General features: G+C 44.5%; 1 pseudogene; it reads right to left on the minus strand.

Moving 5' to 3' along the window:
• The window catches only part of LOC137632274 (thyroid receptor-interacting protein 6-like), a 180,349-nt pseudogene that overhangs the window by 149,033 nt on the left and 5,588 nt on the right, over positions 1-25,728 (minus strand).

Raw genomic sequence — 25,728 nt, forward strand, 5'->3', positions numbered from 1 at the left:
TTACAAGATAATCTTATAAAAACCAACCTTTATAAGATATTTTCAAGAAAAAACCAATTGTTTGAAATGGTGTGGGTATGGGTTCTACAGTAGTTTATCTGAACGGATGGTACTATATGTTTCCCGTTGGCCTTATTTAAATATCCTAACATATTTGTAAAAAAAAAAAAAAAAAAGTTATTTATCTAATTATGGACATCTACTTTTTTACATACTTAAGAGATCACCTGGGAGAGCAAATGGTTTAAAAGCCGAAAGAAAATGTTCGTGAATTTCGCCAACCTGGTTTTCTGTTCCTTTGGACAGAATAGTACTAATAAATCCTAAACTATACAATCCAACTGATGATGTGTCCTACAACATAAAGCTAATTCCCATACATACCCTAGGCTTACAGAAAATGCCCATATCAGCCCTCCATATCTACTTTGGGTAGGGAGGTAGCAAACTATGTCTGGCCTTCACCAAAATGGAAGAACACGAGATGGTGACTTCTTAAGCATGACTTGAACTTTGAAGGGAAAAATGAAAATAAAACATTTGCCTCAAAATTATAAGCTTGTATAAGTTATTGTTTGCAAAACAACAAACCATTTCGAAATCTAACTGAATACAAGCGATTGTAAATTCCAGTCAAAGTAATGATGAAAGATAAAGCAAAGTAAAACCACTAGTCTAAGAAAAACAATGGTACTGGCAAGACTTTGATGGGAAATCCCCATGAAAGGAATAAGTAAAATGTTCCTAAATGCTCGTCACGCAAGCAGTGAATTTGAACAATGTTGGTGAAAACATTTGTTCTAGTAAGGCTTTGAATAGGTAACACCAATGAAAGCCAAATGGAAGATACAATCTGTGTGTGTGTGTGTGTGTGTGTGTGTAGAAAGAAATATTACATAGCAAATAAAAATCTTGGATTAGCGAGAAATGAGTCTAAAGGAAAAGTGCCTGACAAAGTTGAATCCCTTTTTCTTTCGTATATATTGGTCAATTTTCTATTCCTCTATTCTTAGTTAAGAATGAAAAATCAAAGCTACTTCAGTTTTTTAGAACTAAATAATCATTATTTTACGTCTTTCTTTTTTACACTTGTCACCAAAGCAACGGTACTTCTCATCAAAACCTATTTTTCTTTAATAATTGTCAAGGAAATCTAAAGATTCCAGATAGCTGTGGCAGATGAGATCCACAAAGGTCTTAATACATTACTTAATAAAATAATTCTGTAAATATAACAATTGAAAAAAAAAGAAATAACCAAAAAGGGATTTTTTTTCTGAATAAGGTTGGTACGACATAACACTTGGAGGATAATATATACAGCAACACTTGACTAGGTTGCAAGATCCTTCAGAAAGAGGAAAATGGAATAGCCCATCCACAATAACCCAGTGATTTGATAATAGTAGCAGTAAGAGAGCTGGTCATTAATAAGCCAACTAGATTATTGCATGGGAAAACCTGACAAAAGAGAAACATTGGGTTTTAAAAGTGCTTTAATATAACAATGAACGAAAAACCAAAGGATACACTGCAATGTAAAAATTACAGAATAAATATAACCTAAGAATGCTGGAGGAAAACTCAAAATTAAAATAATTTTGGCTGCATGCTTTTGAGGTCAACAACAGAAGCACAAAAAAAGTACTGTGCAAAGACGACTTTATACCGAATGTTTATGGATCTTTTGCAAATGGATTCAACTATAAGATCCTCTTAAGCTATCAGTTTTACTGTACCATAACAAGATCTAGAATGTATCTGAAGAATTTAAAATCATTGCTGGTGTTCCACAAGGATCAGCTCTTGATACAATTGTCTACGTCCATTCAAGGTCCATTTTGATCCGTTTGCCAACTATAGTAATATCAGAAGCTACAGTAGATTGCAGAAAATGAGACTTCTTAGCACTGATCACTGCTATATGGTGTAAACAGCAGAAGTTAAGGAAGAGGTGGGAATTTGGAATAAAGAGCTTCAAAGCACCATAAAAACAAAGTAAAAAATGCTTTCTGGAAAATGGCCGCTATGAGTGTGAACTCACTACAATGTAATGAAGGTAACAGATGTTGTTAAAAGAGTTGCTTGAAAATGTAAAATATATACAATATAAAGTAAGATTTTTTTATATCTGAAACAAAAAGAGCAAAGTGGAGAAGGGAAGTTTATTTATTTATCAAAGGGAGGAGATTTACTCGACTATGGAGGCAAAGAAGTGGAGCACTATCAAGTGGTAGAAGAGCAGGTCTAGAAAGAGATAAAACTTTCCTGTTTTAGGGGACAATAATTGTTACTATGCAGCAAGGATTAAGAGACCAGTGATAAAATAGCACCAACAGCCAGGATAAAAATAGCAGTAGTTACATACAGTAATTGTTCCGTAACTGGAATACAAACCTACGCTACTTATAAAGGTATTACTTTCGGCGAAGCTGAAAGGACGAGCCATTAAAATTTAGCGAGGGTCAACTACCAATCCCATTAGTTAGAGGGGATTAGCGGGGTAGCTAGCTACCTCTCTCTCACTCACACAACTGTGAATGTGGTTCCCCTGGCTTTTAGTTAGGATGGAGAACAGTTGTTGCCGCTCTTCCTCCTCGCTCTTATTTTTGGACAGTCATAAATCATTACTTTTTGTCTTTTTCTTTTCAGTGTGCATGTGTCTGAGCCTTCCTGTCGGCTATGTGTACCTGCCCTGGTCCTGAGGGTCCCACCTGCGGTACCTTTTTCTGCAGAGGACACCGATCCTCACCGTCTTTGCCTGGCCTGCAGGGAGCAATGTTCTGATGAAAGCAATAAATATACTAAATGTCAGGAGTGGTCTGCCTCCCAGTGGGAAAGGAATGGGCGTCTGTGAAAGAATTAGGCAGGAATCTTCCCTTTGAAGGTTCCTTCGAAGCAGAAGAAAGCCAAGGCTTCTTCTTCCGCTTCCTGACCTTCATCTGAAGCTCCTGCTTGAACGGTTTCCTCCGAAGAACCGTCAAGTAGTAGCATACACCGCTTAACCTCTGGACAATCTCGGTTCTGAGACAGTGTTGCTTCCCTTAGCGAAGCAGCCCCGTCTTTCCCCTTGATGGAATCCTTTTGCCTCTTCATTTTTACAGGTCTGGCTGTCCATGGGTTTGCCTGGCACTCCTTCCAAGGAAGCTCTAATGCAGCTGATTCATCAGGGTGCTGAGCTACAGCGTTCGTCACCTTCCGACATCGACTAGTTAACTTTAGTCGATGTCATGGTGTCGGAGGACTCGTCTGCTGCCCTACCAGCAGACACTATTCCTGTATCCTCATCTGCTTCTTCCGCCGCAGCCAAGGATTGTGCTCCCCCCATGCTGACCATCTTTCGGGGTTGGAGCAAAGTCCAAGGCATGTCTCCTACGAGTGTTCCCTCCTCTCGTTTGCAAGAGAGGCGACTCATAGAGACTCCTCTTTGGAGGTCTGCTGCTGATCTTCCTGCCCCTGGAGGAACCAGACTTGTCTTCAGCCCCAAGGCAAAGAACCACAGTTTCGTCTCCCATGAAGACGAAGAGAGGAGCTCTGGATGTCATCATATCGTCAAGGATCGAGCTGTCTTCAATCAGGGCTTCGAGGGTAGAGGCTAATCCCGCCGCTATTTCCTCTCCCTCTCAACCACTAGTTTTTTCAAAACCCCAGCCAAGAGGCACCCGTAGGGAAGTGCTTTTGTCAGACTCTCCCCAGCCGTCCCCAACGGAGGAAGCCCAGCAGATCTACAGCGTCACAGCCTCAGAACCCGTAGAGGTTTCCAGCTTTCTCTCTACGTGTCCGGCAGAAGGTCATTCCATTGAAACCTTCTGTATTGGAGACGTTTTTTTCTCCTGGGAGGAAGCCAAAGGACTCCAAAACGCTGCTCAAATCCTCATCTAGGATTCTGAGACCTGCAGAGGGGGTCAGATCTGTTGTCAGCCAATCCGGTATCGACCACAACCCACCATATCGGAAGGTGACCAGAGGGAGTCGGATCATGATTTTGGCAGGTTCTGGCTTCCATGAGGGCCCTCAATAGGTTGAGACCCGGAGACGGCTCCTCAAGAGGGTAAAGACATGGTCTTGGACCGTGTCTTAGGCACTCAGAAACCCCCAAAGTCCAGTGCAGCCTTGCTCTGGTATGAGGGGCTGAAGAGTGCCTGGTGTAAGGTTGCCTCTCAACTCTACGAGTTCTTGTCATCATTCCAATCAGGCTCGTCCTCCAAACTCTTCCCACCTCTGAGTGTCCAGCAGAGGAGGTATTATGAAGTCCTGGACGAGCCCCACTCGACACTTCCTCTTCACGATTCACTAGAGGAGTTGACGAAGGGGGTCTCACTGGCGAGGCCTTCCGGTCATCAGGTTGCTTTCTCGGTTGTGGAGATCCTGAACCAAGAGAAGGTGGCAAGGTACGCCATACAGGTTACGTTAAGGCTGGATCTTTGGTTGGGATCCTGATACCGACCGAGGATTTTTCCAAAGAAAAGTACCAGGAAGGTGATGGAAACTTTTCTTCTCTTGGGTACTCAGACCAATGAGTTTCTGGCTCACCAAGTAGTGAACTTGTGGGCCAACACCATCCTGAAGCTAGGGGACTCAATAGCCGAGATATTCCATCCAAAAGTCCCTAATGCCCAGATTGGAAGGCTCTGGAATTCCTCTCTGGAGGGTTCCTCCTTGTTTGAGCCTAAGGACGTTGAGCAGGTTGCGAAGAGATGAAGGAAGTCTAACCAAGACTCCCTCCTCCCGAAGGCCCTGACATCCCGGGTCTACAGACCACTAGCTCCTCCGTAATCCAACCAGCATAAATCTTCGACCAGCAAAACAGCAGCAAAAGAAAAGGGGTCAAAGAAGCCCTTTTCTACCAAAGACAAGAAAGGCACCAAGTCCTCCCATGGAGGAAGACAGCCTAGAAGTGGCAGTCGTGGACGCGAGGGGATCCCTACAACGCTGCTAGGTCAGGTGGATGCAGCTCATGGCCGAACCTTGGATGGTTTCCGTGATTTGTTCAGGGTATTGCGTCCCGATCATTTCAGCTCTCCTTCCACTGATCAAGACTCACCGACGATAAACTCCTTTGCGATGGGATCAGCAAAGGGGTTGGCCTTTTGAGCAGAAGTCCAGACCATGATGGAGAAGAGTGCTCTCAGGGCGGTCCTCGACGACTCCCCAGACTTCTTCACTCTACACTTTCTTGTGAAAAAGCCGTCTGGAGGCTGAAGACCAGTCATTGACCTCACAGCTCTGAACAAGTTTGTCAAGCAGGCTTTTTTCAGCATGAAAATGGCAGACACGGTCAGACAAGTGGCAAGACCACAGGACTTCATGTGCATGCTGGACCTAAAAGACACATACTTCCAGATCCCAATCCATCCATCTACAAGGAAGTATCTGAGATTCAGAGTAGACGTGCAGTCCGTACTATGGATGTTGAAAGGTGTCTTCCATTGCTACTGCTGGATCTAGAACTAGGGAGCAATGCACCAGGAGTTTGGCGTTCAGGTGAGTGGCAAACATGTCCAGTATCTGGGAACCACACAAAGTTACAAGAGGGTTTGCCACTAGAGGTAGCAAAGACCATTCTGAACTAACTATGATCCTTAGTCGGCTCAGATGCTCCGCATTAATGTTCCTCTTTACGGGAATGAATCTGGCTGAGAGAGATACTGCACTGACTTACGCCCAATGGTGAATACACACTGTTAGCTGGCATAGCAGGTGGAATACCGAGCCTCCTTGCTTGGTAATGTTGGTCACCACCGTGGAGTTGCCACTCTCCAAAACCACAGACTGACCTTTCAGGGTCTCTGAGAAGTGGAATAACGCTAGGTACACCACTTTAATTTCCAATTACAATATTTGATCTGAACGGCCTTGCCTTCCTCTGACCACAAGACTGAAATCTGCTTCCTATAAAGGTAAGCACACCACCCTTTGCAAGAGGCATCTGATAATAGAAGGAACTCTGGAAGAGGACCCTGTAGGGGTGAGCCTGCAAGTAGGTTCTGTCACCACTTCCTGGGGTACGAACACTAAGGCTGCAGGAGGATCCGATGTTTGTGACCACTGGCTCTCCAGAGCCCACTGTGCCCAGCAAAGATGCATCCTTCTGGAGACCAGTCTCTCCAATGAGGCCAGTGTCCCAGAAACTTTTGCCAAGTGCACACTGGAAGCAAATCTTTTTCAAGAAAAGGTTCTACCACTTGCTTGAATCTTATCACCCTGTCGGCAGATGGAAACTCTCTGGCTTGGGCAGAGTCAATTTCCATGCCTATGTACCTGATACGTTGTTGAGGGATGACACTGGACTTCTCCATGTTCAGTTGGATTCCCAACTCCTTGCAGAAGTCGAGGAGATCACTCTGATGTATGAGCAGGGCTTGTGACTCTGCCAGTCATCTAGACACCATAGGAGCCTGATACCCATGGCATGAGTCCAGGTTGAGACACTGGCAAAGACCCAAGATGCTGAAGAGAGACCGAAGCACAGCACTTTCAAGTGGTACAACTTGTCTGAAAGGGACCCTCTGGTACTCTTTCAATCTGGGATGGATGGGTACCTGAAAGTATGAATTTTTCAAGTCTATGGTCAGCAGGAAGTAGTTCTTCCTCATGGCCTGAAGAACAGTGGACAGGGTCCCAATCTCGAATTTTGTTTGTAGAACAAGTTGAAGTGAGAAAGGTTTATGACAGGTCACTAGTCCCTGTTAGTTTCACTGTCAGGAAGATGTTGCTTAAGAAACAAGGAGAGTCATCTAAGGCCTGTTCTATGGCTCCTTTGGCTAACATCTTGGACACCTCCTCTTGTAGAACCTTCCCAAAAAAATGGTTGGACTGTCAGAGTCTAAGTCAGCGGGGGTGGACAATCTATAAATGCAACTCAATACCTTAAACAGAGAATCTCTATCGTCCAGGAATCGGACTTAAAGAACTGCCACCTGTCCCAATGGCTCTCTAGGCATTCTCCAGTAGTGATGAGCTGGGGGACTTGGCCTCCCTAGCGGGAGATTCTATAGACGCAATTCTTTCGTCCAGAGGGGTGTACTCTCAGTCAAAAGGTGGGCTGGTGGTCCTACTTCCTAGGCTACTGGGAGTCCATAGGAGGTGGAAAATATCTCTGTTGGGTTGGCTGTTTGAAAGGAGAATTCCTTGGAGAGTTGTTGAGGGGCGGGCATCCTCGGAGCCACAGCTCTCATCATAAAGGAAGACTGGTTAGCATTCTCAATCACTGTGGAGACTTCTGTAGGTGGGAATAGTTTGGGGCAATCCCCCATGTTTGAGTTCCTAAGATACAGGCCATCGCTGAAGGACAGCTGTTCAGTGCACCTGGCCAAAACAACATCACGCCTTTTTAGAATACAGTTGCCCCACAGGGAAACTGTCTGGTGGAGTTGAAACCCAAGTGCTCTGGCTCCAGATCTCGACAGATATTAAAAATTGCTTGACAACATCCTCAATCTTTATGTTCTCCATCACAACAAAACAGGACACTGCTCCTGACCAGTGATCCAGCAAGGAGCAATGGTAGAAATGGCAGTAACTTGTATATTCTGCCTTTTGGATGCAAAATAGGTGGGAAGAGGTTAGTCGACCTGTCACTTGATATGCTTGGTGCCAGATTGGCAAGGTCAGGATCAATCAGGAGAGGGGCAGGTGAGCCTCAGAATCCACATAAACTTCCTCTAACGAGAAAGTGCCAGAGGGTGTAGTTTCGACAATTTGCTAGACTTATGAGAATTCTTGGGAGTTGAGACATGATTAACGAACAAGTCTAGCGTTGTGACTCTGGTTAGTTAGCAAAACATCAACATTGTCTCATACTTTGCGATTGTGGTAAAATCACATTCATGGCGCAACCCCTACTTCTAACTTGTGCACGTGGAGGTTCACGCGAAACATCCAAGAGACGAATATGGCTCATAATCTTCAAGAAATTATTGATTTCAGACCATGACAGCGAAACCTAGAGGGGGGGTATGTCAGCTGAGCTAGGGCCTGCACACCCAATGGACCTAGAGGGGGCATGTCAGCTGCGCTAAGGCCTGCACATGCAACAGGGTCCGGTGAGTCATCAATAGTGATAAGAACATGATTCTCTTGATTCAGCTCCTGTTTAGGAGTATAGGGCGGTTACATCTTTGGAACAAGGCCAGAAGACTTGACTCTTCCGTGCAGATCATTACTCTCACTTATCATTCCAAGAATGATGAGATGATACAGAAAAAGCTCAGGATGAATCAAATTCACTCCCCTGGTATTGCTCTCTACCTCTTTAAGAATGAAAGAGAGCAGCAGGATATTCTTTTTCGGAACTAGATCTATGTGACGAAAAGGACCTCTCCGAGTTAGGCCACTTAGAAGGTCTCATACGAGGGGCATGTCTGCAATCTTTTTCAGTTGATACGTCATTCTGTGTGCACTCGGTACCGCCCAAGTCCAAAGGGTTAAGGGTTTCAGTGCACCTTTACTCTCCTGATTCAAAAATGAAGGAAAACCTAAAATTTTGATCAGTAGTATGTGCTCTTAGAAGCAGTATGGACAATGGGCAAAATATCAGCTTGCATAGAATTTGATAAAATCCTATGTTTGTCATTGTTACGACATCTTCATGATGGATAAGTAGGATCCAAACGCCAAACGAAGTAAATGGGCCGAGAGGTAGAGGTTACCTGGTAGTACCCCTAGGTTGACAGAGATACATAATCATGAGCAACATCTGTACGTCAAAGTGCTTGGCGGTTCACAAGTGTGCACCCCTAGGATGTAAAATGATGTCACAGTCATTGCACGGAGGGAGGAACTAATGTGCTGGCATGGCGGCGCTTACAGACAGGCCAGTCTGAGTACGCAAAGGTACAGTTATAAGTGTAGTTGACACGCACGACGTACATGCGTTAGTGGAAACATAAAAGACTTTAGCCTTCTGCAACATCTGTTTGGAAGAGGATGACACAGTTGTGCTCCTACAAATTTGCCAAACCAAAGTGTTGAGGACACTCCTGAAGAAGTCCAAACAACATCAGAATAAGTGATGGTGGAATTCTTGGACAGCCCCTGGAGAATTCTTACAAAGAGAGTGATGCCAAAGACCCTTGGGGGTACGAGGCAAGCAAGTCTTGTATGAATGAATGGGTGAAAGATAAGGACCTTTCAACAGAGCCGCTTCAGTATGTGGGGAAATGACAGTCTCGACTCGAGAGTATGGTGTTCTTGGGTGAGAATGAGGGGAGACTTTTGATGCTTTCAAGGGAGATCTATGGAAATTACTATACAGTACAGTACTGATACTAATGACAGTGGGACTGGATCCCGCACTGGGAGTGCAGGCGCAGAGACTTTCAAGGTTTTCAAGGGAAATATATGCAAATCAGAATAATCAAGCACTAACATGACACAGACTGGATCACGCACTTACAGTGCAGGGGCCATAGCCAGGGGATCACTCTCTGGAAGTGATTCATGATCATTAGGCCCTTGGGGTAATAATTCATCAACAAAGTTATCACGAATAGTATGTAAAGTAATCAAATCTTGGATGTCATCCTCAATTACCGGAGTCACTGGGAGCTCCAGAAAAGGAGGAAAAGGGTGGGGAATATCATGCATCACAGAAATGTGCTTATGCTTTTTGCTGTCTAAGAAAGAAGATTAGGAAGGGGAACAATCACTCTTAGCTCGTTTCTTATCACGAGAACAATACTCAAAACGGGATTTTATTGAACACTGCTTACCACGGCAGTTAGGGCAAAGGAATGCGGATCAATCTCTACCAGACTCATGGAGGTGCCACATTGGCAACCATTACAGCCGGGGAAAGTTCACAAAACACTAGCAGCACTAGGTATGGCACAAAAAAGCACAGAAAGGACTACAAGGGTAATTCAGTTGGGAGTAAGAAGTGTTAGCAGTGCGGCAAGGGGAAGTCAGCCTCTTGACGTGACAGTTGCCTCGTAATAGCACGTAACAATGTCAAGTAGTGAAGTGGCATATTAACCTATTACAGTATATAGTTACCAGTTGGGCACCTTTTCTTTCTTTCTGGTCGTAGTAAATCAACATAGTTGTAAACAACATATAAATGCCTCAGAAGTTTGTATCCACATAGGAACAAATGTTATACAGCATTAAGAGTTGAATAATCCATGACGGTGTGTGACTTAGCTGATATGTAATGACCTTTTCATTGGCTTTATCTGCATTTGCCATTCAGTGATTCACTAATTCTGCATCAACCAAACATGGACTAATATTAAACTCTATCTACGACAAATAACTTTTTGACAGGAGGAACCAGGTGGAAAATCATCCCATGTGCTTAGCATTAATCCACAAAGAAAAACTCCTCCTATCTTAGTGAATATACAGTATGGCTTTGATGTGTCATGAGGTATTTTAGATCTAATAGAAAAAGAAGGATCTCCTTTGTCAAAGCTGGCTAAAGTATGGAAAGAACAAAAAATTGTGTTCGCAAAGGTTTCAAGGAAGAGCAGCTATGACTAATCCTCGCTACTATCCCGATAGTGCTAAAGTGACTTCGATGGTATGCAATAAGTGGCACTGATAGTGTGAATGGAGGCTTCTCATTGATACAGTACATGTGCTACTACAAATTCTTAAGCCTTCATGAAAATAAAGTTATTTAAATAAAGTATGGGATGGATTGATAATTTCAAGAGGCTATATTACCTATACTAAATCTCACTGTGATGAGATGGGCAGTTTCTGGGGAAAAAAGCCTAACAGCAATTAATCCGACAAAGTGTAAAGTCAGCATCAAGGTTCTAAATGCGAAGAATTGCCTAACCTGAGATCTTTGTGGCAACATGCCAAGCCACATAATCAAGTCAGCTGTAATGAGTGGAGTAAAGGTCCCACAAACTGAAGGATAAATACAAGCTAACACTTCCTGTTTTCTGGTATCACAAAGCAATAAGATGGGTCCCTACTACATCATTTTAGCAGCAGTTAAATCTAAATTATGTTGAATTTCTGATGCCACAACATGACCTCAATCATGAAATCTTTGGAACAAGGCATCATTAGGCATTTAAAAGCCTCCTACATAAGGCAGACATTTGAGATATCAATCAAAGTTAATGACAACGAAGATATGAAAGTAATGGACTGCTGGTATACATTTAGAATATCCAATACTATTACAGTATATTTATAAAGGGAGCTAAGGACAAGTTAAAGCCCCAAACCATCAATTGCTACTGGGGGAATTTGTGGAATGAGGCTGCAATTGATTTCTAAGGCTTCAAAGAAATTGATGACAAAGCCAGAAAGGCACTTCACAAGGCTAGACAACTCGGTGGTGATAAAATGTAGGATATGATGTATGAAGAGGTCATCCCACATCTAAAAGAACATCAGAAAGAGATGGCAAATACAAAGATGTAATTAATTAAACCATCATCACAAGAAGAAAGTGAAGATATTAATCATCAGAAGTAAACTAATAAACACTGAGTGAAGTGTTTAGTACATTCATTCCTCTTGTTTTCATAGCCGAAAGTGAGGGGAGGAGGGGTTGCATATAAGGTCAACTGGTGGATAGGTGCCCTAACCTAGGCTGACCTAATTTAGGTAACCCTAAAATCTTGGCTTACCCTAGACTGTACATTTAATTGTTAATTATCAAACAAACAAATGAAATAGAAATCTCTCTTTCAAGTATGTAGAGTATCAACAACAAAACACGCAATTGTACCGAACAAAACACTACACTTGCACTAGGACCATACACATTTTGACCTTCCCCATTTAGTGCTGGTACAGAAGGTATTGGTTCACACGCTAAATTGTGCGCTTATGGATGGATGAGGATATGAGAGGAATTCGAGTACATGTGTAAAGACTTGACAGAAATTATAAAAGATTATGCTCCCTGTATGGGGTGAGGCTATAATTGTTCTTCCTGCATGCAGTGGTTATAATTGTACTCCCCCATATGGAGCACAGCTATAAGTTACCTGTTGTGAAACTGATTGAAGTTTGCCACTGCAGCATGCAAATGAAGAAACAAAAAAAAACACTTGTATGTTCTTCAAAATGATGGGAAAAAAGGACTGACAAGTATAAAAGATGACCCATAATCCTCTACTATTGTAATTTGCTCCCCACAACATGTACTATTTAATGCCACAAACCCATCTCTCCTTCACTTCTATCAACAGAAAGTGAACCAAATGATTCCTGTGCCATTTCCTTAGAAGATCATTAGCCTGAAATGTCCTAACACTATATGCACTTTCCCCAGTCTTCATTTTATTATCATAGGTATTGTATAACCATCATTACTGCCATCAAAATTATTAAGACATTGCAATAGCAAGAAGGAATAGCCTAGATGAGTAACAGAGTAGCTTATTGAGTATTTTTATGTATGTACATAATACCATATTAATATTTATGTATTATGTTATTGATTTAATTTTCTCTCTTTTACAATGGGGTACTTGAGAGAGAGAGAGAGAGAGAGAGAGAGAGAGAGAGAGAGAGAGAGAGAGAGAGAGAGAGAGACTACCGTATTATCATTACAGAACAAAAGTGCTATACTATACTGTGTTGTACTATGTTCAGTATTTAAATACACTCAATATTACTGATCAGTGTATCACATGTATCTATTAGAGTTTAGGGTTGCTCATAATAATTGAAGTTTTATAGAATATAAATACATTTACATACAGGAGTGCATATATATATATATATATATATATATATATATATATATATATATATATATATATATATATATATAAACAGAGAATGCAATCTTTGAAGTACAGGGTGGTTTTAGAAGAGGTAGGGGTTATATGAATAAGATTTTTACAGTTAGGCAGATATGCGAGAAATATTTAGCAAAAGGTAAGGATGTGTATGTTGCGTTTGTGGATCTGGAAAAAGCGTATGATAGAATTGATAGGGAAGCAATATGGAATGTGATGAGGTTATATGGAGTTGGTGGGAGGTTGTTGCGAGCAGTGAAAAGTTTCTACAAAGGTAGTAAAGCACGCGTTAGGATAGGAAACTAAGTGAGTGATTGGTTTCCGGTGAGCGTGGGACTGAGACTGGGATGTGTGATGTCACCGTTGTTGTTTAACTTGTATGTTGATGGAGTTGTGAGAGAGGTGAATGCTCGAGTTCTTGGACGAGGATTGAAACTGGTAGACGAGAATGACCATGAATGTGAGGTAAATCAGTTGTTGTTTGCGGATGATACTGTACTGGTTGCAGACGCGGAAGAGAAGTTTGGCCGATTAGTGACAGAATTTGGAAGGGTGTGTGAGAGAAGGAAGTTGAGAGTTAATGTGGGTAAGAGTAAGGTTATGAGATGTACGAGAAGGGAAGGTGGTGCGAGGTTGAATGTCATGTTGAATGGAGAGTTACTTGAGGAGGCAGATTAGTTTAAGTAATTGGGGTCTGTTGTTGCAGCAAATGGTGGAGTGGGAGCAGATGTATGTCAGTGTGAATGAAGGATGCAAAGTGTTGGGGGCAGTTATGGGAGTAGTAAAAAATAGAGGGTTGGGTATGAATGTAAAGAGAGTTCTGTATGAGAAAGTGATTGTACCAACTGTGATGTATGGATCGGAGTTGTGGCGAATGAAAATGACGGAGAGACAGAAATTGAATGTGTTTGAGATGAAGTGTCTAAGGAGTATGGCTGGTGTATCTCGAGTAGATAGGGTTAGGAACGAAGTGGTGAGAGTGAGAACGGGTGTAAGAAATTAGTTAGCAGCTAGAGTGGATATGAATGTGTTGAGGTGGTTTGGCCATGTTGAGAGAATGGAAAATGGCTGTCTGCTAAAGAAGGTGATGAATGCAAGAGTTAATGGGAGAAGTACAAGAGGAAGGCCAAGGTTTGGGTGGATGGATGGAGTGAAGGAAGCTCTGGGTGATAGGAGAATAGATGTGAGAGAGGCAAGAGAGCGTGCTAGAAATAGGAATGAATGGCGAGCAGTTGTGACGCAGTTCCTGTAGGCCCTGCTGCTTCCTCCGATGCCTTGGATGACCGCGGAGGTAGCAGCAGTAGGGGATTCAGCATTATGAAGCTTCATCTGTGGTGGATAATGTGGGAGGGTGGGCTGTGCCACCCTAGCAGTACCAGCTGAACTCAGTTGAGTCCCTTGTCAGGCTGGGAGGAACATAGAGAGGAGACGTCCCCTTTTTAGTTTCATTTGTTTGATGTCGGCTACCCCCAAAATTGGGGGAAATGCCTTGGTGTATGTATGTATGTATGTATGTATGTATGTATGTATGTATATATATATATATATATATATATATATATATATATATATATATATATATATATATATATATATATATATATATATTACTGTACTGTATTATTCTTGCATGATTCACAACTTTAGAATTATACAATTCTCTTAAGCTTAAATTTTCTTCTGTTCACTATTCCTTTCTGCAGGAAAAATAAACACCTTTTCTCTTAAGATAAATCAATAAATTGTATAATCAAAGGAATAAAGGAACGAGAGACAGTTCAAATGTATTTAACAATTTAAAAGGTATGCTAGCTTTTTCATCATATATGGAATCCTAATTATCAAATGCTTTTGCAAGATGAAGTGAAGCATGGATTGGTTGAACCTTATATGTTTGTCTTGAGAAAAATAAATAACACAAAATGTAGAAGTATATCCAAAACTAAATTACTGTACTTACATGAATATGCATCTGTGAATGAGAAACTCCGCCAGATTTCTTTGGCTTTGGTGGAACCTCGGGTCCCACCTTCTTCCCCCCACCTGGGGAATAACGCTGTGGAGAAGCATTGTTAAGGTGGAGGCGACTCAATTCATCAGCCACATTACTGTACTGGTTGTACATAGTGAGATATTAAAGTTTCCACTTTCTCACTAATTCTGCAATAAAAAATGAAAATCCATTGCAAATGATGTTAAGAGAAGTTACACATTGTAACAAACTGTACATGCTTGGGTAAAGGAAATGTAAAATTAATCACCCCTAATCATTTCTGCTAAAAGATGAAGCATAAAATCCTTTTCTTCATATAACAAAAACACTAACCATCAAATCCCACATTTTTTTTCACATTTCTAATGTTGTAGAGCCTAGTCCTGATTTCTACACAGCCATGCATTTACCTCTACTAAAATCTGCAAGGCAAACCATCCAACCTGAGGAAAGCATATTTTTCTACTGATGAATTATTTGGCAATGTAGAAGCAGCTAGTGTTACATTACCAATTTAAAAACTTCAAGTTTATTTTCAAGGAATAAATTCTGATCACTTGGCAATGAACTAAGGAAAAAAAGGCTTACAAGTTTGTGTAACTAGGATTTATTTTGGGGGGAGGTGTCCTCCCAATAATAGGGTGAATAGGACAAATTATTAAAATAATTGGTATTTTTCCTAGCTATAAAATCCTTAGTTCCTTACTTATCAGAGATGATAACAGCACAAGCTGGAATGTGGCAATTAAAAACTTTAACGAGGTGTAAACAATCGGTACCGTAGGTAGTTTACCCGTCGGCAGCTCTTCACTTTCATTGCAGCAAGGACTTACAGTACTCAGGGGTTGGGGTTGGCGGGAAAGTTTGAGCATTGTAAAGGGCTCAGGCTTGTAGTTAGGAAAAATATACCGTATAATACTTTACAAATTTGCCATTTGTTCCTACACAAACACAAACAATCATCCTTAATTATAAGAGACCAGTTATTAAGTGGGTGAAAGTCTCCATTCCAACTGGCAGGAACTTTACCCGGTAACTCACGACTCTTCAAAACCAATGCAGAAGAATGAGGGTTCTTTACACCTCGTGAACCATTTATGCTTGAGGAGGATCATAGCCTTTGCTTCAAAGCGGTTGAGCTTGAGCAACACCTGTCTGAGTTGGAAGCCTGGCAAAAGTTCTGGGGTTGATGAAGTTGTAGCAACAAAGCTATTTTATAAAGTTGTATGTTTGCCTAGATACATCCCACTCGCCCCCATGAAGAATACGGAGATAACACTCCCTTGTGTTTTCAAACAAGGTAGCTGAAAACTTGATGATCTTACCTCCATTCTTAGTTGAGTCCAGGTGGCGAGGCTCATGAGCCTGTATTCCATAAAAAGGAAAGATTAAAAGAAAAGGAAAAGGCCCAGTCATTCATTCCTTCCATCCAAGACTTAATTCATAACCTCAGCCCTCGACCTGAAGTTACTGTACTTGTCCTGTAAGAGGAGTTGAGGTAGCAGGATCCCTTGCTGAGCGGCTACGACAAGTCTAAGCGTAAAGATGTCCATTGACCTGTGGGTCACATCCAGCAGGTAATGGACTGTAAAGGTAGTGTGTCATTTCAAGAAACCTGCCTAATGAACCTGCACCCCAGAGAAGTTACGACAAAAAGACAGCTCCACTTCAGGCTGACTTCCCCTCTGAAGATTCAAATACTGCACCCAGCACTTTAGATCTGCCTTGGCGGCTTTCCTGACTGTCACTAGAGACCGAGGATCGTCGACATGCTACAACCACAATGACTTTGAATTGACCTGAAGTAAGGTCAGCCTCAAAGAACTAGTGATGACAGATGTCCAAGGAGTTTCTGCTAAAGTTGTGCTGGCAGATGTGGCTGACTCAGGAAAGGAAGAGATACATCTCGCGGGCACGATATCCTGTCATGTGATGGAAAGCCTTTGCCTTGGATGGTATCTAATACCAACCCCAAGTAGACCAGCCTCTGTGTGGAGATGAGAATCGACTTCTCTTGATTTATTAAGACCCCCAAGGATTTGATAAAACTTGAGACTGATTGATCGATTTTGAGAGTTTTGACATCGTGATATCAAACGTTATTAATGGCGATATCGTTTGTTATGGATAAAGTATTAAAGGAAATTAAATTTGAAACCATAAAAGCAAAGAGATCTGTATGAAAGTTAAATACCTTTCAGAGGACCTGCTTCTGAAATAAATCTAAAAATACTGCTAGCATCATACAACACAACCTGCCCACAGATCTTGGAAAGGATGAACCTGATATTCTCACCTCAAGCTTCTACCAAATATCTATTTCTTAAGCTGCCAAAAGGAGGCATTCAGTCAAGAAATGCCTCTCTGTCAGTAGTCCCAAGCAGTCATTGTAACGTGGCTGGAGTTGGCCAGTCACAAAAATTTCATGTGCCATCTGTGACCAATCCAAAGACAACAAAGAGTAGCCTCCTAGTTTCTGGGCATCATGTTATACCTCCAAGGATATATAGCATTCACTATATCTCTCCCTTATTTCCACCTAAGCTATCCCAGTGACGTTGCCAAATATTATAAAACACACTCTTAATGGTTGCTAAAAAATCCTTACATAGGATGGGATATCTTCTTGGTAGCAATTTAGCTGCAGCATTCTTTGCCAATCTATCTGCCTCCTCATTTCCAGACACACCTACGAGAGCTGAAACCCAGAAAAACCAAAATGCTATACCTCTCAACCCCATAATAAGGACCCACTCTAAAATCTATAAAACTAACGGGTTACTGGAATTAAAGTCTTTGCAACCTAAACCAATATCAAACAATAGAAGACCTGTAAAGGTCTAAAGGCAATTCTCCAGTGTCAACAGGAGGCTTGATATAGATGAAGTTCTTAAAAGCTCCTGTGGCCAATTTGATACCAGTATGGTATCAAACTGAACGCGAGAGAAGAAACATGACAAATTCGTAGGTAATTTGTATTTTTCCTAACTATACAAACCTTAGCTATTTAATATGGGTTATTATTTTCGGCGTAGCTGAAATGACGAGCCATTAAAATTCTAACGAGGGTTTACTACCCCACTGCTAGGGAGGGTAGCCTGCTAACCACACACCCCCCCCCTCACACACACCTGTGCTTGAGCTCACTTTGCTTAGAGGTAGGACTTCATGGGGGATAGGGCTAGCGGGCAAGTTTGATTAAATAGCTAAGGTTTGTACAAATTACCTACGAATTTGTCATTTGTTCCGTAACTGACATACAAACCACGCTATTTAATATGGGTGACTCACCCGTTAGGAAGGGTGGAAAGTCCCAGCCAGTACTGGCTTTTGGCTTTGCCCGCGGACTCAGTATTTGAATGTCAGCACTCAACAATAAGGATTCCCTGCACCTCGCTAGAACCTCGCAACGCAAGGGCTGCGGCCTACATAAGCTGTGTGTGAAGGTATGAAGTGTGACTCGTCCTAGGAAGTTGACCTGTAGTCCTTTAGATGGAAACTTTAGGCTAGGACTCTCCCAATACCACCTCGTCAGGGTATGGGGACGTGACAGTATTAGCTTAATACTAGGAACACAAGGAAACTCGGTTTACCTGCAGTGGTTCGAGGTAGGCTGTGCAGAGAACCCAGGATGCTGCTTTCCCCAAGAGAGGGGAGGATGAAGAAAAGAATAAGGGCCAGACATACCTTTTCATTCATGCAGACTAAGACCAGGTAACAATGCCCTCAACCTTCTGCTACTTGTCCATTAAGGAGCCTGAGGTTTTAAACCAGCTGTTGTGCAGCCACCACAGGGCCGATAGAAAACGTATCGAGCCTCCTGTGGGTAACGTCTTGCAGGTAGTGGGCTATGAAGGTCGTCTGAGGCTTCCACACCTCAGCTTGGACCACCTGCATCACTGAGAAGTTTTTCTTGAAGTCCAGGGACGTAGCTACGCCCCTGACGTCATGTGCTCTAGGGCGACGTGACGGAGGAGGGTCTGGATTCAGGGACAGATGGATCACCCTACGAATCCATGCCGAGATGGTGTTCTTGGTAACCCTCCCCTTAGTCCCCTCAGTGCTCACGAACAATGCCTGCACCTGGGGATGTACTACAGCTGTTCTTTTGAGATATAGCCTCAGAAACCTTACTCAACACAGTAGGAGATGGTCTAGGTCATCTGTTACAGAACGAAGACTCGAAATCTGGAAAGAGACGAACCGAGGGTCTGGCACCCCCTGATTCTGAGTCTTAGCAATAAAATTAGGGACGAATTTGAATGTTACCTCCCCCCATCCCCTTGAATGGGCGATGTCATAAGAGAGACCATGAAGTTCGCTGACTCGCTTGGCCGAGGCCAAAGCTAGTAGGAACACCGTCTTCCAAGTTAGGTGGCGATCTGAAGCCTGGCGTAATGGTTCATAGGGAGGTCTCTTAAGAGACCTGAGAACTCGAACCAAGTTCCATGGAGGAGGTCTCACTTCCGACTGAGGGCAGGTCAGTTTATAACTCCGTATGAGTAAGGAAAGTTCCCGCGAGGAGGAAATGTCCACTCCTTTCAGCCTGAAGGCTAGACTTAAGGCTGACCAATAGCCTTTCACCGCCGTGACTGAAAGGCACATTTCTTCCCGCAAATACACGAAGAACTCCGCTATTGCTGGAATAGTGGCATCGAGTGGAGAGATACCCCTTCCACGATACCAACCACAGAAGACTCCCCATTTTGCCTGGTAGACAGATGCGGATGACCTTCGCAGGTGTCCAGACATCCTGACCTCAACTTGTTGTGAAAATCCTCTCTCAGCAAGGAGATGCTGGATAGTCTCCAGGCGTGAAGTCGTAGCGAAGCTACGGCTTTGTGGAAGATGTTGGCATGTGGTTGTTTGAGTAGCTCGTGTCGCGGAGGGAGTTCTCTCGGAAGTTCCGGAAACGATTCCGGAGCTATAAGGGTCATCGAAAGATTGACCGATATTCTGGTCTTGTTGAGCACCCTCCTCATCAGACAGAACGGAGGAAAGGCGTACATGTCAATGTTGTCCCACCGTTGTTGGAAGGCATCTTGCCAGAGCGCCATGGGATCCGGGACTGGGGAGCAGTACAGCAGAAGCTTGAAGTTCAGCGCTGTAGCGAACAGATCCAGAGTCGGGGAACCCAACAAAGTCAGGACTTTGTTGGTTACTAGATGATCCAAAGACCACTCGGTACTCACTATCTGAGACGCTCTGCTCAGACTGTTGGCGAGCACATTCCTCTTGCCTGGAATGAAGCGTGCTGATAGTGGAATCGAGTGGGCTTCGGTCCATCTCAGTATCTCTACTGCAAAATGGGATAGCTGCTTTGAAAAGGTACCTCCTTGTTTGTTGATGTAAGCCACTACAGTGGTGTTGTCGCTCATCATCACCACAGAGTGACCCGCCAGGTATTATTGGAACTGTTGAAGGGCCAGGAATACGGCCTTCATTTCTAGCAGATTTATATGGAGGCACTTTTCTGATTCTGACCACAGACCTGAGGTCCTGTGTTGCAGAACGTGGGCGCCCCACCCTTTCTTTGAGGTGTCCGAAAACAGCATCAAATCCGGGGGGAGGATGAGAAGATCCACTCCTCTTCGTAGGTTCTCGTCTGTCACCCACCACTGAAGGTCCGTCTGTTCCGCAGGACTCATAGGGATCATGACGTCCGGGGAATCGTAACCCTGATTCCAACGAGACTTGAGTCACCATTGGAGGGATCTCATCCTGAGGCGACCGTTGGGAACTAGACGAGCCAAGGATGAGAGGTGACCGAGGAGACGTAACCACGATTGGGCTGGAAGTTCTTCTCGTCTGAGGAAAGGGCTTGCGACCCTCCTCAGCCTTGCTATCCTGTCATCTGATGGGAAGGCTTTGTAGAGATTGGTGTCTATGATCATGCCTAGATATACCAGTCTTTGAGTGGGAAGCAGAGAGGACATCTCGAGATTTACCATGATCACCAGATCTTGGCAAAGTCCCTGTGGTGCTGTGGAGAGACTGAAACACAACACCTTGAACTGGTAAACCTTGTTGCCTAGGCTGAATCTTAAGTACTTCCTTGAAGACGGATGGACTGGGATCTGGAAGTACGCGTCCTTCAGGTCCAGGTTACACATGAAGTCTTGCAGTCTCACTGCAAGTCTGACCGTGTCTGCGGTCTCCATGCTGAACGGAGTTTGCTTGACAAACTTGTTCAGACTGGTCTCCAGCCTCCAGATGCCTTCTTTACAAGAAAGAGTCAACTGAAGAAGCCTGGGGACCGGTCGAGGACCTCTTGGAAAGCGCCCTTCTTTAACATGGTCTAGACTTCTGCCCGAACGGCTTGCCCCCTTGCCAATCCAATGTCAAGGGAGCTCAACGACACTGGATCCACTGTCAGGGGAGGTAGAGATGTTGTAAACGGGATGCGATATCCTTGACTGATTACAGAAATCGTCCAGGAATCGGCCCCGAGCTGCTGCCACCTGTTCGCGCAACTTTGTAGGCATCCCCTCACTGGTGGACGTGCAGGGGGACTGACAATCCCAGCGTTTGCGGCATCGGCCGCTCCCTCTAGGATTCTTTCCTCCCCTGGAGGACTTTTTGCCTTTCTTGTCCTTGACAGGAAAGGGCTTAGACACCGTCGTCTTCGCTGCAGCTGCCGGTTTCGTGGTCTTGGTAGGACGTGGTTGCTGGGGTGCTGGAGGTTTATAGGGCTTCGATGTTAGAGCCCTATGTAGGAGAGAGTCCTGGTTGGACTTCCTCCACCTCTCAGCCACCTGCTCCACGTCCTCAGGCTCAAACAAGTTCTTCCCCATAACGGAAGAATGTCTGAGCCTGCTGATCTCGGTATTGGGGACATTTTGATGGAACCTCTCAGACACCGGATCTCGACGTTTCAGGATGCCTAGGGACCCTAGCCAGATATCCAGCCACGAAGTGGCCTGCATGGCACACTTCGCTACCTTCTCCTGGCTAAGGATCTCCGTCGCCGAGAACGAGACCTGCCAGTTGGAGAGTCTCTCTAGAGGGACTCCCCTGGTAAGCTCTTCCAAAGAGTGGTGTAGGGGAAGAGCTAAACAAGTCTCCTCAACGATGTCAAAGTACCGCCTCTGTTGGACACGAGGAGATGGGAGGAATTTGTTGCCGGCGCTGGATCGGCTGGAGGCGGCAAGCTCGGAGAGCAGGGCTTTGACCTTGTCTCTGGCACTCTTGACCCCTTGAGACCAGGGCAAAGCCGCACTGGCCTTCAAGGTTTTTTAGTCCCAAAGACTCGGTCCAAGACCGTACCTTTGCCCTCACGAGGGGAAATCTCTAGATCCGCAAACCCATTGAGTTTCCTCATAAGGGTCAGAACCTGCCAGAACGCATGGTCTGATTCCTGCAGCTCTCCTCCTGAAGGGCTAGCAGCAAAGTCTCCTGTCCCCAAAGGCTCTTCTTGGGGGGATTCGTGGACATTTTCCGAGTGCTTGGCTGGCTCTGGTCTAAGCCTTGAAGATGTCTTCGGCACACTCTTGGAGTCCTTCGACTCCCTCCTGGGAGGGATGCAGGACTCCAACAACAATAGTGGGAGGCTCTTCTCCACCCCTACCCGAGAAGACTTTCCAGCACCAGGTGGAGTTTCCCTCATTGGTGCGATGGGGGAACGCCTCACCTCACATGACTCCCCTGAGGACGGGAAATCTTCGTCCGAAGGGGAGGAAGAGAAAGTCTGGGGGGGTGAGGAGGCCTTCCTCAAGGACTTACGAGGAGTCAGCTTCGCCCTCGGAGAAGTTACCACGTTCGAAACTCCTCTCTTCCTCTTCAGGGGAGTAGAAGCTGCCAATGATTTGTGGCCCAGCTCAAAGAGAACAGGCTTAAAGGCCTGCATGACCGCTCTGATCAGCCCAAACAAGGATGCTGGCTGACGGCTGCGCTGTCAGAAACTCCCTCTGGAGGGAAGGGGATCGACCAATCCCTAGGAGGAGTTACCAAAGGGAGGTTCGCCTGAAAAGATGATGGAGAAGAAACGTCCCTGGACTTTTCCGGAACCTTCCCCCCTGCCGGCAAGCGCGCCGTTATGCGCTTGTTGGGGGGGGGGGGGGGGGGCGATGATGATGACCTGGTCTCGCGTTGTCCTGCAGCCCCGCGCGTGGGAAGAGGTTGATGATCGCGCTGGGAGCGTGCTGGCACTCACGTGATGGGAAATACCCTGGGGCGCGCGCAGGAGACTTGGCACGCGTGGGTGTGCGCGGGCGAGCGATGGCGCGCAGGGCCGCGAGCTGGAGAAGGCAGAGGGTGCGCTAAAGGAAGGTTAAGCGCTCGCGCGCGCAGGAACCGGTCGTAGAGCCCGTGTGGGTGATACCGTTGGGCGAACGCATGCAGGAGACACATCTCTTGCGCGCACATGACCGCACATCAGGCTGTGGTGATGGGCGTGCAGGGCGCGCGTGCGCAATCTCGTGGGCGCGCGTCAGAGACTGCACGTGAAGGCCAACTTCACGCACACCTGTAAAAGGAAAAGCAAAATGCATCAAATGGCTGTCAGGAAGGCGAGGGTGAAAGCGGACACGTCCGACTACCACCCGAGCCGAGAGCAAAGTGAGCTCAAGCACAGGTGTGTGTGAGGGGGGGAGGGTAGCAAGCTACCCTCCCTACACCCAGCTAACTAGCGGTGGGGTAGTAAACCTTCGTTAAAATTCTAATGGCTCGTCACTTCAGCTACGCTTAAAGTAATAACCCTTATTAAATAGCGTGGTTTGTATGTCAGTTACGGAACAAAGACTAATCCACATGATCCTAATGTGGGATCGATAAGCTGCCATGCTAATGCTAGGCAAATGCAGTATCACTGTACTGTATTGGAAGGGGCTGCGTTCAAAGGTTTCTTTACTCGGGGAAGGCAAGTGTTTCATATGAGTACGTCTGAATTCTTGTTTTGTTCATGAGAGAGTCGAATACACGATAGTAATCCTGCATTCAAGAAAAATAGAAATATTACAAATCTAAAGTGATTTGTATTTTCTCAAAACAACAGAATTCCGATTCTGAAAAATTACATAAGTCCTTTACACGCAAACCTGGGATTTTTAGTGTAATCTTACAAGAGAGAGAGAGAGAGAGAGAGAGAGAGAGAGAGAGAGAGAGAGAGAGAGAGAGAGAGAGAGAGAGAGAGAGAATCAGTAGGAAAATGTCAAACCCTCAGAAACCCCTATCTCTTGCCTTACATCAGAAACTCGAGCTCCAGGAGGAATTTGATTCCATAAACACTGGAGAACATACACATAAATACATACAACAGCTATTGTAGGCACAAAGGTTTCTCGATAAAATATACTATAAAGCTCTTAGGCTTAGTGATATCAGTGTCCAAGCAGTGAAATAAATTACTTACTCTAGATTCCTAACTACCTCGTGCATGTTAGGGGCCTAGTAAGGCAGTCACTAGAACAAAGAACACTCAGGAGAGAGCAAGCTCTCGGGTGAACCAAGCAACCACCTTGAGAGTTGAGCAACGCTCTGCGATCATCTAAGTGAACGCTGAGTGCAAAACGCGACACAGTTAGGAGTACAAACAGGTGTACAAGCTTAGCTCGTGTGCTCTACTACAACAGGTAGAGCAGGCTCAGAAGTGCGTGAGTAGACCAGCTGAGTGATGCAGGCTCACAATTGTGGTGGGATCCTGAATTGCGTCGCAAGTCTAAATCACTTAGCGATGAGAGATTGCTTGTTCCAAGCACCTAACTCAAGTGAAAGGATAGCATTCACCTTTAATGCAGCAATCCAGGCTCTCTGTGAGCTTGGATAGCGAGGTGTTGAGAGATTGCTTGCTTTAAACAAAACTCTCAGCTAAAGGATAGCTTTCACCTTTGGTGCCATGATCCAGGCTCACTACGAGGTTGGATCGCGTTGAGAGCCTAACGACTCACGAGGCATAGCGAGATCGCTTGTACAGTAAATCTCAGGTGAAAGAATAGCTTTCACCTTTGGCACAATCAGCCAACTGAGACAACTCACTAAGATCTCTGAGGAGCTCCGAAACATGAGAACGCTTCTAATCAGCAGAGATTAAATAAATTACCAGGCTAGGACAGCAGGTTGCAGTAGCAACTGTGTCTGCCAAAAGACCCCGGAAGAATTGGCAAGCTCAGAGGGAGCTTATGCCAAAGCATATTCCTTAAGTAACAGACTAACTTCCACTTGAGTGTGCCGAGAGGTAGCTTGTGAAACGCGAATTAATCACTGACCAAGTCAGGCGATTGGACTACAAAGCAACCGCTTCCAACAAGCATGGCTGTAAAAATTGAATCAACAGCACTCAGGACATTTGTTGCTCGCATGTGTTCGCCACTGGATTGGGGTGCACAGGCTTCCTCTTAGAGGTTCTCTGATCACACACACTTCCTCTCGGATGTTCTTTGATTCTAAGATTTCAGAAAAGAGCTGTTGGAAATACTGAAGAGCAAGGTACGTTGCTTTAAACTCTAGAAGGTTTATGTGGCATTGCTGGTCTGACTTGGACCATACCTCAGAGGCTATATGATGTAGCAGGTGAGCTTGCTTGCTTGCTAGGATGCGTCCGTAAAGAGCATCAATTAGGGGAGGGGAGACAGAAGATCTACCCTTTTGAAAAGATTCGAATCTGAGATTAACTAACTAAAGTCTTTCTTTTGTTCTAACCACACCAGAATGAGTAATCTGCAGGAGTCCCAGCCCCGACAACAGAGGTCTTCAGTTGCCACTGAAGTGACGACCTGCAAAGGCAAATGTTGGGTAATAGGCACTCTAATGAGGACAGGTGGCCTAACAGAGACTGCCACAGATGTGTTTGTGGTAAGTTTCGTACAAAGAACTGGCAAGCCACTTCCTTGAGTCTTACGACTCTTTCTTTCGATGGGAAGACTTCCCCTTGTTAGGGGTCTTCCTGCATTTCTAGATATATCAAGTTCTATTTGGGCTCCAGGTAACGACTTCTCTAAGTTTAACATAATCCCCATGATCAAGGTGATATTCTGCCTCAAAATATCATTAGTGGTCTTGTGAAACGGTCTCACCACGGGAGAA

The sequence above is a fragment of the Palaemon carinicauda genome, chromosome 41 (genome assembly GCF_036898095.1).
Source record: "Palaemon carinicauda isolate YSFRI2023 chromosome 41, ASM3689809v2, whole genome shotgun sequence".
Lineage (NCBI taxonomy): Eukaryota > Metazoa > Arthropoda > Malacostraca > Decapoda > Palaemonidae > Palaemon > Palaemon carinicauda.